This window comes from Mixophyes fleayi, chromosome 6 (assembly GCF_038048845.1).
Source record: "Mixophyes fleayi isolate aMixFle1 chromosome 6, aMixFle1.hap1, whole genome shotgun sequence".
Taxonomy (NCBI): Eukaryota; Metazoa; Chordata; class Amphibia; order Anura; family Limnodynastidae; genus Mixophyes; species Mixophyes fleayi.
Window position 1 is genome coordinate 182,783,697 of NC_134407.1, and position 19,053 is coordinate 182,802,749.

The 19,053-nt window shown below is 40.1% G+C and overlaps 1 protein-coding gene across 3 annotated transcripts in view; it reads left to right on the forward strand.

Annotated features, from left to right (window-relative positions):
* The first annotated feature begins 4,616 nt into the window (after positions 1-4,616).
* Positions 4,617-19,053, forward strand: part of LOC142094900 (CMP-N-acetylneuraminate-beta-galactosamide-alpha-2,3-sialyltransferase 2-like) — a 38,057-nt gene continuing 23,620 nt past the window's right edge. Inside the window, exons 1-2 of one of the 3 annotated variants that reach the window (XM_075177509.1) lie at positions 4,617-4,882; positions 15,517-15,686. The gene's annotated coding sequence lies outside the window, so the exon portion shown is untranslated. The remainder of the gene's footprint in view (positions 4,883-15,516; positions 15,687-19,053) is intronic. The other 2 variants (XM_075177508.1, XM_075177507.1) reach the window with 2 other exon arrangements.

Consider the following 19,053-nt stretch of genomic DNA (forward strand, 5'->3'; position numbering starts at 1 on the left):
CACACAGTAGGTATGCCATAACCTGCTAATAATGGTTTGGATTACGAGGGCATTAGGTTGCTTCCAATCAGCAAAGAAGACTTTTTTACACCAGATATCATAACACTTATTACATATTTTCTAACTATTCCTCTTTGGCTTCAGGGAGATCACGGGGGAGGTGGGCATGCGGGGGCGGGGCTTGAGGAATCACATCATTTTGGCCCCCTAAACGATTATCACGAGATGACACAATATTTGCATCATCAAGCCCCCCCCTTCCCCGGCAAACTTATCTATTGCAGGGGCAAGAACCAGGAGGTTGCTCTGCTCTCCCGAGAGCCCGGGAGGTCTCCCAGAAATGCGGGAGAAGGCAACTATGCGTTAAAGAACAGCAGCTAATGAATCTCTAGAGACTGAAGTGTCATTTACATTTCTGTCTCCATTACTGAAGTCATGTTGTCTTACCTGTCAGTCTTTAATACCTCCCCTCTACAAGACTTTATTTTTTGGAGAAAACATTTTCTTGAATTTGACCAAAACATGTGGGGCATGAATCTCTTCAGCCTTGACCCAAGACCTTTCTTCTGGGCCATAGAACTTACAATCGACTAAGTATTGAAGTCTCCCCTTGAAAACCCAAGAATCCAACAGCTGCTTGACCTCAAACTCTTCTCCGTAACAGGTCTCAATAGAAGGGGGATGATCGGGCTCTTTAAAGACGTGTGTGTGACAAAGGGTTAATCACAAACCACTTGTTCTGTTTTAAATGATTACAACTTTCCCTATCTATGCCACACACTATCTTTACCTTACCAATTATGGCACCACCAAGAATGACATTTGTGAAAATATGATTTGTGTCCTTATCTCCCTTTTCACACTTAACCTCACTGCTCTTGCCTCGCAGTTGAAATATCTGTTGGTAGCATAGCACTGTTCTGAGATATGACAGATGTTATTGATGTAACCTGAAAAAGGGATTTCAAAGGCCTCAGCGTCTTTGTACCGTCCTAAATTGGTACAGGATGCTCACCTATAACCACGTGTTGGGAGTTCATAAATATGCCCCCCTCCCCCCCGGGTAGAACAAAAGTTTAGAAACCGTCACACATTAATTTAGCCTCCCCTTCCAGGTTTTAACCCATAGCTGGACACAGAGTACATCTGGGCCACATCAAACTATCAATATGAATTAATTCAAAACATATATTTGCCGTTTTATATGACTAGTAATTAGCTTACTTATGACACTGATGACAGATACAGCAAAGCTATTTTGTTCTGCTGAAGATCAGCCATCTTTTTTCCTATGAAAGTTCACATAGTAAACCTTCATTAATGTTCAGTGTGATAAGTAAACACTGTGAACAAAGTTTGAGCAGATGTATATTCCAGTGTATACATCTCTTTAATCAGTTCACAATTCTTAATGTCCATTATTTATAATTAGGTACTGTTTCATGTCCTAGATTTTGTGTACAAATTATAGGTTTTGGCAGTCCCATCTGATTTTCACCCATAATGTCAGATTTTTAAACAACTTCTCAATGGTTTTCAGCTCATTTGTGAAGTTAAAATCCATAACTACCTTTTGTCCTACGTCTGTCTACTGCCTGACTCCCTTGTTTGTGCTGTCACATCTTTTGCTGCACTCTGTGCGAGTCCCCATAGCATTACTGACACTCATCTCTGCTACTTATATCTATTATCTTATCTATTTGTTACTTGCTTCTGTATCCGACGCTACAGAATCTGAGGTGCTTTATAAATAAATAAAAAATAATACCTAAATGATAGAGTCACAAAAGTGAGTCAGAGTGGAAAGAAAGCTGATCAAGATAACTTATGTATATTTAATTTTCCACAATATGCCAAAATATACCGATCAGTCACAACATTAAAACCACCGACAGGAAAAATGGGCATGCGTAAGGGTCTGAGCGACTTTGACAAGGGCCAAATTATAACGGCTAGACTACTGGGTCAGAGCATCTCCAAAATGGCAAGTCTTGTGGGGTATTCCAGGCATGCAATGCCTACCAAAAGTGATCCAAGGAAGGACAACAGGTGAACCGGCGACAGGGTCATGGGGGCCAAAGGCTCATTGATGCTTGTGGGGAGCCAAGGCTAGCCTGCTTGGTCCAATCCCACATAAGAGCTACTGTAGCACAAATTGCTGAAAAAGTTAATGTTGACTATGATAGAAAGGTGTCAGAAGACACAGTGCATCGCAGCTTGCTGCATGTGGATCTGCATAGCCGAATGTGAGCCACAGAACTGGACCATGGAGCAATGGAAGAAATTAATCTGATGAATCACGTTTTCTTTTACATCGTGTGGACGGCTGGGTTCATATGCGTCGTTTACTTGGAGAAGAGATGGCACCAGGATGCACTGAGAAGGCATGTGAAGAAGGGAAGCCGGTGGAGGCAGTGTGATGCTCTGGTAACTGTTCAACTAGGAAACCCTGGGATTTACCATTAATGGCATCCAAGTGTCACATACCATCTACCTAAACATTGTTGCAGATCAAGTATGATCTTCATGCAATGATATTCCCTGATTGTAGTCGCCTCTTTCAGTAGGATAATATGCCCTGTCACACTGCAAAAATTGTTTAGGAAAGGTTTGAGGAACATGACAAAGAGTTCCGGGTGTTGACTTGGCCTCCAAAGTCCCCAGAAATTTCCCACCCAGAAATGTCCACTCTCGGGGGCAAAACAGCGCCTGCTTTTGTAAACTATAATCATTTTACAACCCTTGAATTGAGACTTTTGGGCGGTATGTCAGTAATAAATTGAAACAAAACATAACAAACAAATCTGACAATAAAGCAGAAAGCAGCCGGGGCTGCAGGTGAAGGCTCTGAGGTCTGGGAGTGGCTCTAGGGCTGCCTGTTGCCCATCACGGGTCTAGAAGCTGGTAATGTTTGATGCACTCTTCTAGAGATCTGGTACCAGGCAGGTCTGGGCTGTCTGCTTGGCCATTGCAGGCTGTCTGTGCACATGAATTAGCACGTTGTGGACGTATTAGGGAAAAATACACCACTTTACAGAATATTATCGTTGTTCATCGTTAGTGAGTAACGTGCAAGGAATGTAATAGTTTGATGCATTTAATGTTTAAACAGCTTGAAAAGTGGACGATGAGTACAATTCTGAGGGAAGCACACTTTTGATAAAGTCATATTGATGAAACGCGTCAAGGGACAAGGAGGTATCTGTGTCCTTTCAGCCTGCTTTGGAGAGTGCTTCCCTGGCTAGTGAGTGTTCTCCTGGGGTCATCTGCATGCGAGAATTCTAACTACAGATAAGCCTTATATCTTCTTTTTTATGTACGGGCATTAATTTGCTTTTTCTGGATTGTGTTTTAATAAAAAAAATTATGTGCAACATTTGATATTATGAATCTACTACACTATATTACTCTATATTTTCCTGAGTTCTAGCATGAATTTGGATCAGATGTGTGTCTCTGGGAAGAATCTGGATTTCAGCTGAATTTCCAACCAGATAAACTCATACTTATTTGATTTTTGGAACGCTGATACTGGAGCACTCATATATTATTTGTTTAATAATTGTGGTATCACACTGTTTGGCGCTTTTCTACTTATGTTTACATAGGTTTCTTGCATCCGCATTTGGTGCCTACTGTATGTGATGTATTATATTGCTATTGAGCACTTTTGAGCACTTTATTGGTCTCACCGAGCGCCGTTTAGTCTATTCATTTTTAATCTTAGTCTGGGCTTTTATCTTTTTTAAAACTAAAAGTCCACAATGGCGGACTTTAAATTAAAATTCTTGTTTCTTTAAATGAATGAAAATGGAAACGTGTTGGTTATGCGTATCACAGTAATTACACTAGGTGCAGTGTGAGGAGAACGCCAGTTGCAATTAGCCGTGGAAAGTGAAATGCATATTGTAAATTATGATAGCGATATTTGTTAAGTGGTCAGTGGTCAGATAAGATATATCCTAAGGGTCGGAGAGACAATAATTACATGCACAGGAAGGTTGTAGTATATGCTCTGAATTTATTCAAACAAATCATCTATATATGTTTAGTCACGTAGAGCGAGCTTGAATCACAAAATCCAAGGTCAGCAAATGTTACAAAGAACAAAGAAAGATATTCATGTCCTGTGACACTGGACATAACTGTTACAAATCATAGTTGCAGTTCTTGCATGTCCTTGAAACTTGTTAATAACATTAAAGCCTATTGTGACTTACAAAGCTGTAGGCCTGAACAATATTTTTCTGAACAAACCAAACTAACTTTTTCTAGCAGAATAAAATGCTATGCAAATAATAATGGAAGCCGACATTTAAAGAGAATGATTTGTTTAGCTCCTTTATATTCTGCAGAGCAAGCATTGTATTTCTTAACTTTTACTGTAAGACACTCACATATAGATCTATTTCTCTTTCTACATTTGGGAAGTCCCTTTTAATTCGAGCTCAGCTGTGCATGGTTGTCTGATCAGCCGTTCCTGTTATTGGGACAATGTTTCACCTTTTTATTGCTATGTCAGGATGTTTTGCATTGTGTGTTATTTCCCCTCTTCCCTAGTGATTAGAGGGCAGCAACTTATGCTTGTGGTCAGCAGTTTTATCAGCTACAGAGGGACAGTTCTTTGGCAGTCATGAGAAACAGGCTCCAAACCGTTAAGCAGAGCATCATGGCTGAATGTAGCAAGTTCATTAACCTCCACACTCTAGTAGGCGAAACATCTTCTGCTAACTATGCTGATGTTTCCTGTCTGCCTGTGGGGGAGGTTCCTGCAAGGATGTGAACGTTCTCTGCTCTCCAACACACAGTCCGCATGAAATGAGATTCAGCCAGCTCGTTGTTCTGCTATCAGGATCGATCTGGAGGTGCTGGGGACCCCGAGGTAATGTCAGGGAGCTGACTAGAGCATAATGTTACTCAAGATCTCAATGTATTGCAGATTTAGGATGTGTTAGCTGCAAGGCAGAGGACATTTGTACAGTGAATGCTGTGCACAGATCGGTAGCTAAGGTTTCTGCACCCGATTGTATGCAGTTGTTAACTGTAACGGCAACATTAGGCAGATTTGTTTTAGAGATTGTAGAGCACCATATAAGCACATCACATGGTAAGGAGCTGAGAAGGACAGTAACGCCTTATTATCCTTATTCCCTACTTATGAATCACCTCCTGTCAAAGTACCCTCTAGACAGCACTGTCATAGCGCATCTCCCTTCTCGCCAAGTTGTTGGCATAACCCAGATAATTTATGAAACACGTGCATGAATTTGGTCCATTTACTATGCCTAGTGCATATTTATTTATCAGGCTCTGTGTCAGGATTGCCTGGTCATCATCCATTTATTTTAAATGAACTCCACCTGTGACAACGTGTTGAGTAGGTGTGTAGCATGTTTTAGATATATCAAGTTTTAAATGGCTGATTTGGCAATGTATCCTTAGCCATACAATATCTGATCACACACCTGTCCCCAGCAAAGATTTTGGAAGTATTGTTTGTTTGTACACTTGCCTATAATAATATATCATATTTCTGTTGCACGTGAATACATCAGTTGGCGTTGAAGGGAGTTAACTGGTCAGGGATGTATTCCGGGGTAGAAGAGAGAAAAGGGGGCTTATTGACTTTTATCCTATTTCAGCCAATACAATTTAACTTAGAGATGTTTTAAACATACAGTCAATTAATCCTCCCTCACAGTGACACCACTGGCACAAACCCTAATAACTAAGCAGCATATGCTTCACGGCAGTGGGTGTTCAGTATAATAACAAGTAATGAAAGTGGCACATTCATTCATCAATACAAATTGAAGAGGAGCACCGGATTCTGTGTCTTGATTTTTTTTGCAACACTGGGCTGGTGTGTTGGTTTTGGATTTGACCAAAAATGAAAATTTTAATTTAAAAAAATCACTCAAAATCCATGTGATTTACTTTTTTTTTTATTCCTTCATTAGTATTTTTATTTACATTCATCATCATCATCAGGTATTTATATAGCGCCACTAATTCCGCAGCCTGTACAGAGAACTCGCTCACACCAGTCCCTGCCCCATTGGAGCTTACAGTATCAATTTTTAATCTCAGAGAATTAACCTACTGGTATGTTTTTGGAATGTGGGAGGAAACTGGAGCACTCAGAGGAAACCCACACAAACACGGGGAGAACATACAAACTCCACACAGATAAGGCCATGGTCGGGAATCGAACTCATGACCCCAGTGCTGTGAGGCAGAAGTCAATGGGAAAATGAGGTAGCTCTTTCCAGTGCATGCATTTACTGGTGTATTTTGTCTTTTCGTTTTGCCTACTTAAAGTTTCACTACCACCAACATAAAAGATTTCACTAATGTGCTTCTCCCAGGTCTGGCAAACTATGGGGCCCAGTAATAATTAATCTGCTAGGGGCCCCTCTCGTTCGCCGTACATGTCCCTCCTCACGATAAATACCCCCCCCCCCATAAATAACAGTACATGCTCCGGGGCCCCCCTTCTCCATGTAATTGCTCTAGATCATTTACCTTGCCTCCACGATGCGGCTGCTCACAGACACTGATAGACTGGGAGCGGCCCGTACAGTGTTGACGTCACCGTGGAGGGGTCTGTCTGGGCCCCTTAGTCTGTCCGGGCTCCTCATAGCCCTTTCCCCTGATGATGGGCCTGGCCTCTCCTTCTAGCCACATCCTGGATGGCTTCTAAATGCAGCCATTTACCCAGGGCTCCTTCTCCTAAAACCAGGGGGTGGGGGTTGTAAGAGGGATGTAGGTGGTAGTGCAGCTTTACTAGACTAATTTCTAGAAGGGAAATGTTATGTATTTGTGCGACTAGGAGATGGCATTGGATGCAAATGAAACAGATGGGAAGAGCAGCTCCTGACAGGTAGAAGGATTGAGGTTTAAGAAGAGCTCAGACACCTCGCAAAATATAGATAGCACAGAGGGATTTGGAACATCAGGCTGATTATACAGTAGTACTAGGCGAATGAGCAACACACCCACACACAATTGTTAAATTTAGCAGATTTGCAAAAACCATGTCTAAAGTAGCACACTGAAATTAGCATTAGGAATTGGAATAGCCCTTTCTATATTTCTATTATTGTTTATCTGATTTATTAGTATATAGTTCTAATGGCTGAGATAAATAATAGTTTAATCTACTTAGTAAATACTATACCTTTTTTTGTTACCAATACCATCAAAACACAATTTATTTTTTGACTTATCTCACGTTTAATATAGTTGTCTACTCTCTAAATTAAAGTATCACTTGTGCAACTGCAAACAAATGTAGGAGGATGCAGCATTTATCTGGTAGTCGGTATATACCAGATGCCACTGTTACATCTCAATTTGCACCTCTAGTACAGAATTGTTTACAAAAATCCTAGTACTGCTGAATGCAATGTTTAGTGTTTAGTGTTGCTTTAGCAAATCTGCAGAATGCAAAAAAGTTTGTAAATGTTTTTACAAATGAATTTATTCACATGTAATAAAAAATATACCTGTTTATTCACTCCCGAAATGAGTTACTGATTTTTTTTGATTGAAAAAGTATCTTTATTTGTTTAAAGGTACAAAAAACATATGATAGATTATATCCAAATGTACACAACACACTGTGAAACATAATCATTCATACTTTTTAGCACAATACAGGACATACGGTACAAGATATGACATCCTACACTATACAGAAATATAGATATCCAGATTATTCAGCGCTAAAAGGTACCCAAAAAGTCTCTTCAAAAATAATACATACAAACAAAAACAAAATTATACATATAAAAATAAAATAATAATGAACTGAGTCCAATTTGCAAAACAACCGTCCATATCTTAATATCATATAAAGTCTCTTCAATGCTGGATATGTCACTCGTGGTCACTCGTGGGACAGAGATATTCGTGACTTTCACCTCACCATCACCTCCATGTATAAAGTAAGAGATAAATTCCTACCAGAGGGTAGTGAGTGATGAGCATGTAGCAAGTTCTTTATTTCTTTCTTTTTCCGTCCCCTCTTAGGTAATCATAGACTGTCTCGCCAGTAAACATTTCTTTCTTCGTAGTATCTCTCAATACATTAAAACCATAAAAACAACAGAAAGACAGATCTAGCGTGATATTGTATAAAAAAGGGGCAATTTTATTGTGTCCCATTAAAGATGACAATCAAAGGCATTAAGTTCCAACAGTAAAAAGATATGTAGAAATACTCCTACCATATCGCCAATGTACAGACACATATGTGGGGCAGTCCCAAAAAAGATGCTGAACTGTTTCACTTCTGGCGATGCAGAAGGGACAGTGGACATATCGCCACAGGTTCCGGGAGTGCATGAATGTCAGAACCCCCCTCCCCTTCCCTGGATAGCCATCCATGCAATGTCTTTGTGTCTATTAGTCAGTCTCTTAGAGACCATATTCTCCCACACATGTTTTGCTGTAGCAGCAGGGAGCCCTGGAACAGACTCGTGGACAGTTTTTGGCTTCTGCAAGTCTGGTTTAAGTCCCTCCAGATGGTGTTCCCCCCACAAATTGTCCAACATCTGGGTAAAACCAAGGTGAGTTACTGATGTAAAATCTAAATTGCACACTCTAGATTTTTTTTTCATTGCAAGTGTAGGTGGTGACTTGGTGTGAAACTCGGGTCATTATGAAATGGAGACTTTGGTCCCAGCATGCACAAACAAGACAGTTCTGAGATGCTTCTCAGATACATGAAATAAAAATGCATATATATTTTTATATACAGATATCTGTACAAGCAGAAATAATTTTTTTTCATCTATCAATCCTTATTGGCAATTTCAGGGAGAGGATGCAGAATGGGTATATTTTCCGGGAAATAAAGTAATACTGTATATAGCAATTTAATAATAAGCCCAAAACTTCTGTCGAGGGATCCAAAATAGTTTTGGGGATGTAAACTTATTATGAAATGGTAATTTATTCTTTATAAGTAAAGACTAGGTTTCTGCCATGCAAGTATGTGAAATAAAATAGCTATATGTGGATGTACACAGAAAATTTTGTGTATATCACTCACAAGATTGAGAGTCGAAATTACAGCCTGCAACCTCCCAATGATAGGCCAATCACTGCCCCAGACCAACAACATGGTGTGTGATACCAGCCAGGGATATATCCTCGCTCTACCCCCTCTGGGTCTCCAGAAACCCCTCCGCTATCGAAGTGCCTCTACATACGGCACTGTACTATACAGCAGCCGCGGCGGTCAAAGAAGCGTCCGCGGCGGTGCAGTATTGTATACAGCAGCACCGTGGATGCTTTTTTGACAGCGCCGCGGCTGCTGTATAGTACAGTGCTGCCGAAATGGAACTGCTGTACATGCGCGGGCGCATGCACAGCAGCTCTCTCTATTTTTCTATTTATTTTTGGGTAGGGGGGAAACCCCCCTTTAAAAATCCTGCGTGCGCCCCTGACAGGGTAAGAAGGAAACTGGTGGAGGAGAAATGAATTGCAGGAGACTGGATAGTATGACGTTTGGGTTTTAGAAGACCAACTGTTAAACCTACCTGGACGGCCACCTAAAAAAACCTGCAGCTGTATGCTACCATGCAGAGAAATTTTGCTCAATTTATAGTGTCTAAATCGAGCTAAGGCTATGACTTCTATATATTGGGGTAGGACTAGGACCCACGCAAAATGAGGGGAACATATGCCACATATATAGGTCCCCCTGTAATTAAAATGTTGCACATACTTTTAGTTTGTCCTGTGGTAGTCATGAGTTAACCATGTCAGTCTATTTAGGACAGCTGTGAAATATTTATTTACAGACCTTGAGGGAAAAGATAAATGGGATGATAAGTGAGCAGGAAGATGATATTTAACAGGCTACAAGTAGAGTGTAATAGATCTTTCAGCAGACCCGTTGAACAAAATTGCTTGTAAACGCTGGATTACACTTTAGTGGAAAAGCAGGTAACCACATGTTTTATTATTTTGTTTTCAATAATGTTCAAACTATAATCTGGTATTTTTCTAAATGTAGTAGAGTTTTCATAATGACAGTGTTGCATTTTGGAGAATTTCTGCCAAGGTCTTACCCGTGTCACAGTTCTGTTCCCTGATCGGCCAGTGATGAAACTGACCTGTATTGGTGAAAGCTTACGCCATGGCACTCCTCTCGTTCTTTACACAAGCTAATATAAATATTTGTATTAGTGTTAAACACAAATGTCTCTACCCTGTTCTATGAGTTTAAATGTGTGTTCACTTGTTTCATTTCAATCTGCTTAAAGGTTTTGACATGTTTTATAGCCTACTAGGATAATTAGGAAACCTTAATGTGGTCATGGTCTATCCTAAAATCTTCAGTTACTTTAGATAACCTGGTTTCCAGCAAATCGCTAAAACAGAAGACAACAAAAAACAATAATAGCCATTAACTACAGAGGCACTGGGAGATCAAACCTATAAACATAAACATCAGCTACTTGATATTAGTTAATTATTGTGAACAGCTTTTTGCTTTCATTTTTGTGGTCTATCCTTTTGGGGATTGGCAATTACCCCAGAAACAGCTGTTTTATTTATATTTATTTGGTAAGGTTTTTATGAGGTTATTTTTAACTGTTCCAACAAATCACTCTATGAGCAAAGAAGGGGTGAATGTATGTTGATGGCATGCTCTCTGTCACCTGGCCCGATTTATCCAGTGATGTCATGTTATCATGGAAGATCAGTCAACCCTTTATATTACTCAGAGTACCATAGGTCCTAAAATCTTGGGTAAAAATCTTTTGCCTGTGTATAATCCTTACAGGAAGCATAATGGATCAAAGCAATACTTTCTCTAATCCATATTTGAGAAGACATATGTGTATAAATTTGTAACCATTGGTACTACTAGGTAATGTGTAAAGGACCTATATAGGCCACATTAGGAACATACAGGGATAAATTATTTTCCCAAAGACTCAATATAACATAATTATGTTTCATTTGTATATGTATGTAAAAACATACCGTGTTTAGTGAAATTATTGCAGTTATAATATGATTTTTAGAACCCATAGAATTCTTTGTGGACTAAAAGACAATGCATTGGTTGTAAAATGATGAGCATACCACCTCACCTATTTTAGTAATGTTAACAAGGAGGGGGTTTGTGCAAGGAATAAAGTTTTAAAAGTGATGAAATGATTTTAGAAATCAGCAGTATTTAAGGATTAGTATTCTATGGAGGAATTGTCCATACCTTCCCTTCCAGCCTTCTCTAAGCGGCTGGTTACGCAAAAGAACATATGAGTGTAATTCTTTTTTTTTTTTTCTGTGTTTTATTTCTATTTTATTTTACATAAACTGTTTTGCATTTATATTTCTATATATGGTTTCACCATTTCTATTGAATAAGCATTGTGATCTTTTGGTAAACACTTAAAATAAGGGTCAGGACATGTCTGACCTACTGGATGATGCTACAGTGAGCCCATATATGGCTTGTCTGGGCTGAAAAAATGATTGGAAAGGCAGGCTGAGGGGTGTATGTTTCTTGTTTTATTGCTGGGGTAGGCCAAATAAGGAGTGACCCATTGAACTTCTACACAATTAATTTATGTGCTGATCTATGTGGAGTTTCTACAGTCATGGCCAAAAGTTTTGAGAATGACACAAATATTATTTTTCACAAAGTCTGCTGCCTCAGTTTTTATGATGGCAAATTGCATTTACTCCAGAATGTCATAAAGAGTGATCAGATAAATTGCAATTAATTTCCAAGTCCCTCTTTGCCATGACAATGAACTTTATCCCAAAAACAACATTTACACTGCATTTGAGCCCTGCCACAAAAGGACCGGCTGACATCAGGTCAGTGATTCTCGCGTTAACACAGGTGAGAGTCTTGACAGGGACAAGGCTGGAGATCACTCTGTCATGCTGATTGAGTTAGAATAACAGACTGGAAGCTTTAAAAGGAGGGTGGTGTTTGAAATCATTGTTCTACCTCTGTTAACCATGGTTACCTGCAAGGAATCACGTGCAGTCATCATCGCTTTACACAAAAAGGGCTTCACAGAGAAGGATATTGCTGCTAGTAAGATTGTACCTAATCAATCATTTATCGGATCATCAAGAACTTCAAGGAGAGAGGTTCAGTAGTTTTGAAGAAGTCTTCAGGGCATCCAAGAATGTCCAGCAAGTGCCAGCACCGTCTCCTAAAGTTGATTCAGCTGCGGGATCGGGGCACCCCCAGTGAAGAGCTTGCTCAGGAATGGCAGGAGTGAGTGCATCTGCATGTACAGTGAGATGAAGACTTTTGGAGGATGGCCTGGTGTCAAGAAGGCCAGCAAAGAAGCCACTTTTCTCCAGGAAAAACATCAGGGACAGACTGATATTCTGCAAAAGGTACAGGGATTGGACTGCTGAGGACTGGGGTAAAGTCATTTTGTCTGATGAATGTTTGGATCATATGGAAAAATGTTTGTCCGGAGAAGGAAAGGTGAGCGCTACCATCAGTCCTGTGTCATGCCAACAGTAAAGCATCCTGAGACCATTCATGTGTGGGGTTGCTTCTCAGGCAAGGGAGTAGGCTCACTCACAATTTTGCCTAAAAACACAGCCATGAATAAAGAATGGTACCAAAACATCCAACAAGAGCAACTTCTCCCAACCATCCAAGAACAGTTTGGTGATGAACAATGCCTTTTCCAGCATGATGGAGCACCTTGCCATAAGGCAAAAGTGATAACTAAGTGGCCCGGGGATCAAAACATCGAAATTTTGGGTCCATGGCCAAGAAACTCCCCAGACCTTAATCCCATTGAGAATTTGTAGTCAATCCTCAAGAGGCGGATGGATAAACAAAAACCAACAAATTTCTGACAAACTCCAAGCATTGATTAGGCAAAAATGGGCCGCCATCAGTCAGTATGTGGCCCAGAAGTTGACTGACAGCATGCCAGGGCGAATTGCAGAGGTCTTCAAAAAGAAGGGTCAACACTGCAAAAATTGACTCTTTGTATAAACTTAATGTAATTGTCAATAAAAACCTTTGACACTTATGAATTTCTTGTAATTTTATGTCAGTATACCATAGCAACATCTGACAAAAAGGTCTAAAATCACTGAAATAGCAACTGTGTGAAAACCAATACTTGTGTCATTCTCAAAACTTTTGGCCATGACTGTAGGTACCATTGCATCTGCAATACTGGCTGTGTCCATATATCCAGATTATCAGCACATAGAGGTTTAAGGTAAAAATTCAACACTGCAGCTTGGGTGTTGCATTGTGTGTGTGTGTGTGTGTGTGTGTGTGTGTGTGTGTGGGGGGGGGGGGGTGACTATGCAAAGTGACTTGGGACAATATTTGCTTTATTTTTTTTTACATTATTATTTTTGTATTATTAGAATTGCTCTCCACAATGTGTCAACAGGCTCTGCAGTAAATTAAAAACGTATGTAAATGGTATAAAATGCTGAGCAAAATCAATTCCATTGTTTTGTAATTGCCAGCCATCTGCTACTCAGGTCTACAGCAAGATAAGGTTGTGGTCTACTTTGACTTTTGAGATCATAATCTGACTGCCACAGGTCCGTGCATTGTGTTACACTAGGTGACTATAAATTTAACCATGGTCTTGCATTATTCTTTTATGGAGCTGCAGTGAAGCACATTCTGTTGTAGGACAATCAATCAAACACAGGGCAGGCATCAAGGCAGTGTTTTGCATTTTATAGAATTAACAAGGTAATTGTGTATAGTTGTTTTCTAATTAAATCAGATGGTCAGCACGGTGACTAAGTGGTTAGCACTTCTGCCTCACAACACTGGGGTCATGAGTTCAATTCCCAACCATGGACTCTGTGTGGAGTTTGTATGTTCTCTCCGTGTTTGCGTGGGTTTCCTCTGGGTGCTCCGTTTTCCTCCCACACTCCAAAAACTTACTTGGCTGCTAACAAAATTGACCCTAGCCTCTCCCTCTCTGTATGTGTGTGTGTGTGTGTATGTTAGGGCATTTAGACTGTAAGTTTCAATGGGGCAGGGACTGATGTGAGTGAGTTCTCTGTACAGTGCTGCGGAATCAGTGGTGCTATATAAATGGTGATGATGAAAATGCACAAATATTTGTCTACTGCACTGACCTTTGGTAGTTACAATACAATATTTGCAATATGGAACTATGCAATATTTGCTGTCCGGACCCCAACCTGTTGGGGACGTTGCAGTCAATTTATTTTCTGTTCTGTTACAGACTAAGGCTTAAACATCAGTAAATGATGTGACAGTCAGAGAATAATGTAGATCAATAAAAATGCAATTATCTTTCATTTATGCTACAGACAGCAAAAGCTATTGCACTGCTTTGTGGAAGAAGAAGCGAGGATAGGTGTACTCAGATTCTAAATAGGTTTCCTTGGCTATATCCCTATTTCTCAGTATTGACCAATTGCACAATAAAATTCATCTTTTTCTCCCTGTTAGATACCATCTTATTCTCTAAGCTTTATAAGTTAACTTTTATTGAAGAGGCATCATTTGAAATGCCAAAAAAGTACATTCATTTAGCACTCCGTAAACCTAACATGATGAGGATTGTAATGCTCCCAGGTAGGCCAAGGCCCTAGTGTGCATGTTGTGGTTAGATGTGTGGTCTCTGTAGCAAGGTATCCCTGGTAAATATCTGAAAAGCAAGAATAATTAGGCATTGCTGTCACACATCAAATACGCCCACACAACACTTAAAGTGGGCCTGTCCAGAACAGACAGGAGCCAGGACGAAATGTTAGGTGCCACTAATTTATTCCATACTTGCCAACTTTTGGTAAGTTAATTCCGGGAGATGCCAGGCAAGGGGGTATGGCTGGAGGGCGGGAGGGGCGGGACGTGGTAAGTTGCGTCATTTTGGCTCCGACCCCGCAACAAAAGGCCGTTTTTGTCGCGGGGGGGGGGGATCCAAAATGGTGCGATTCACCGCGAATCGCGTCATTTTGAGGCACAAGATGCAATATGCGGGATATTTGCCTGCTCTCCCGGGAGACCCACCTGAATTTCGGGAGTCCCCCAGAAGTGAGACCTGCACAGGAAAATAAAGGTCTTGCTCATGAATCATGATCCTATAGTTATCTCATGATACCCACCTAAAACATAACCTGAAGTGTAAGTCCAACCCTGAGTACACACATTAGATGCAATTATAGCTACGTAAAGTTACAGTGAAACATTAACCAGGGATATTTTCTTAACTTATGAGTTTTTCACAATGTTGTGTATGCTGTTTGATAAAATAGATAAATACAGCCTAAAGAAAGAAACATAACCTTTATTATCAGGTGTTAAACTGATTAAACATTACTAAGTAAGCTCCACACAACATAGCGCTGCTTTCTACACGCACTATTGGCTTATTATGCTTCTTTTACTTCCTTTGACTCTTTCAGCCTTAAAATCCTACTCCTCTGGCACAAGACTTACCATTACCACACAAGCTAAGATCAGAAACCATCTGATCATGTTTCTTTGTCTTACACCCTAAGGCTACATTCCTAAGAAGACAAAAACTTCATATTCTTCTTGACAGATCAGCAAGCTTTAAGTGGGGCGGACACAGAAAGTATAGACCTACAATGAAGATTTTAATCCGCTACAACAAGCTGGATATGTTTTAGCTGGAAAGAGAGATACAGGCGCTTGATTCAGAAAAGAGGTTAGTCCTTATTTGTCCAGATACTAGGACACAGCATCTTACTGCAGAAACATATTTAAATTGGAGATACACAGCTATATTAACCCCCTAATACTGCGTGCCAGCAAATCATCATTACTAAGCTATGTGATGCAAGTCTCTTCTGGAACTGGTTACAGCATGCCGTCTGCATGATACATAGCTTCCACTTTTTACTTAGTGTTCCGTTTTGGTTTTTTTTGGCTTTTTTTAAAAAAGTTGTTGAAACTTTTACGATTTCTTTTTTTTTTTTTATTGTAGTTTACATTTTGTAAGCTCTCACGAGCAGGGCCCTCTTCCCTCTTGTTTCTCTACCTATTCTTCTGCTCAATCTTCAACGTGCAAGCTATGTTTGAAGTGTTTTGAAGTCCTGGTATTTTTTGTTTAATGTTCCGTACAGTTTAACCCTGTATGGTCTAATGTCTGTACGGTGCTGTGGAAAATTTGTGGCGCCCGATAAATAAAGGCTAATAAGAATAATTTTGTTTTTCAAGGTAAAGGTTCTTGTGATGTGACAACGCATTGGTTAAATGTCTATTATACATGTTCGCCTGATTTGCAGAAACCTTTCTAGATGTGCGTTAACATTTTATGAAGAATATTTAAAACCGCTGATCAAAATAATTGAGTAGCTAGTCCCTTATGTTTAGAAGCATTGTGAATATGATCTTATCTACAGGAATTTAGGTTACATCAATAGAAAGCCTGGGTGTCTCTAATTATTTTGTTTAGCTGTGCAGTAGATGCAGTGTCTGGGGGTTGCTTGATGTGATGCTGGCGGTGTACCGCAGTAAATCTGCAGAGACCTCATGCTCCAAAACCTCTCTTGAAATGACAATTACTTTTCGGCAACTCTGATTACGCAATGTCCTGTTTTTGATCTGAGTACACCATGCACATACCTCTGTGTGCTGCTCTTTTTCCAGTTCTTTTATGAACCCTGGAGATTTGGCTGACATCCACCGTGAGTCAGGTGTCTGTATTTGGGAAGCTTGGCTGTCAAAATAGGTTGCTTGTTTTAGTTTTATGCATTTTTTATTTTTTTTGTTAACTTCTCTGCGACAGAGGCTGTTACAGCCCATTGTGCAACCACAGAGTACACACAGCTGCTATTCTAAGTCCCTGTGGCTTCTATTTATAAGTGTTCTGAAGTATTTTTTTTTTCTAAAATATATAATATGTTTTTTGATGTGTTGTTTACACTATTGATAGCAAGTAAATTAAATATAAATTTAAATATAAAATAATTAAATTAATATATTGCCATGAGGTGAACTTGTTTGAGTGGTTAGTCTGAAAATCATGCCTTTATAATTTCAGGCATATAAACGGCATCACCGTTGTAGCAAACGGACATAAGAGATTCTGGAAATATCTAATTTTATTCCTTGGTTTCACTCAGTCCTGTAATTATCATAAGGGAGAGGAGACAGCCTGATGCAGTTAGTCTTGTTGACTCTTTCAGCCTTGTCGGTTAAATGCTCAAACAAGTCTGAAAAATCGCTGACCACCAGATCAGAACATTTGTGGGCAAACCTGACCCAGGTATCTCTGATGTCCAGCCAGGTGGCAGCTCATGTCCACCCTCATTCTAGGCTGAACGATGACCCCATATATGCTGCATTAGGATCGTTGTTGGACACAGTTTTTAACTATATTTTGATCAGGCTTAATGAGTGAGGCAGAAGTTTCCATACCATGACTAGAAGAGGTTTGAGTGAAGCTGTGTCCTCTAATTCATCATCATCACCATTTATTTATATAGCGCCACTGATTCTGCAGTGCTGTACAGAGAACTCATTCACATCAGTCCCTGCCCCATTGGGGCTTACAGTCTAAATTCCCTAACATACAGACACAGACACAATTTGTGAGCAGTCAATTAACCTACCAGTATGTTTTTGGTGTGTGGGAGGAAACCCGAGCACCCGGAGGAAACCCACGCCAACACAGGGGAAACATATAAACTCCTCACAGATAAGGCCATGGTCAGGAATCAAACTCATGACCCCAGTGCTGTAAGGCAGAAGTGCTAACCACTAGGCCACCGTGCTGCCCAGTTCAGCCTTTTTATTTCAGTAAACTTACAAACAGAAAGTCTAGTTCTTATTGAAAAATGCCCCCCCCCCCCAATAAATAAATAATACACCTTGTCAAATATATGCTCTGTATTTACTATTGAAAAATCAAACGGGTCACCTACATTATAGGGGGAAGATATACAGTACTGTATTGTAGATACAAATATAGAAGAGATGTTACTGAACTCTCAAAATTAAAAATGTACGGGTGAATTGGTACAGCTCATATATGTCCCAGAGTATTAAAAGTACTAAAATAATGTTTGCAGCACCAAAAACCAAACTGTTTATTCCCCTGATGTACACGGACATGTCACCCTCTCCCCCTGTAATTCATCCTCCTGCCTCACCTTTGGATTCACCACCCCTCCTCCGCCTCCTATTTTCTCATATACAAGCAGCAGGTAGAGGAAGGATTGTCTCTGGGTATCATACACCAAAATGATGTTCAGTGTCACCAATTGCCTGTGAGCACAGCAGTCATGTCATCGTGTTCACAACCTATTAATGACCCGGAGAAGCAGTATGGTGTGTGAGGAAGAGGAGAGAATGGATTACAGGTGATGAGATGGTAGGGGTGGAGGGAGAATGAATTACATAGGAGGGGGGTGGATAGAGTGAATGGCAGGGAGTGGGAGGGGAGAGAGAATGACTTGCAGACAGGGAGAGAGCTGAAGTACAGCAGAGGACTATGGGTCACGGTGGTGGGAAAAGAATTACAATGAAGAATAGCTGTGTTTCTGACATTAACCGCCATACACCGTAACACACATGACTATATTTAGATATTATATATTATGGGGCAGTGTCATTCTGAAACAGTAAAGGGCCTTCCCCAAACCTTTAGCACAAAATTGGAAGCACACAATTCTCTGAAATGTCATTGTATGCTGTAGCATTAAGATTTCCCATCACTGGAACGAAGGGGCCCAGGTCAAACCATGAAAAACAGTCCCATTGCTTCTCCTCCACCAAACTTGGCAGTGCGCATTCTGATGGGAAATATTCTCCTGGCATGTGCCAAACCCAGTTTAGTCCGTCAGAATGCCGAACGGTGAAGCGTGATCCATCACTAATGCGATATAGGACCTAACAGTCGTTTATTGTGTGATTGGCACGATAATCGGGTAAAAAAACTGTAGTGCTTTGCACTCTGGTATAAAATTACAGTGAATCCCTAATGTATTAGCTTGTCTACTAACTACTGATTTTATATACTTTTATCTTATCTAGTAAGAGTGTATTGATTTGTTACTCATAGTACTTAC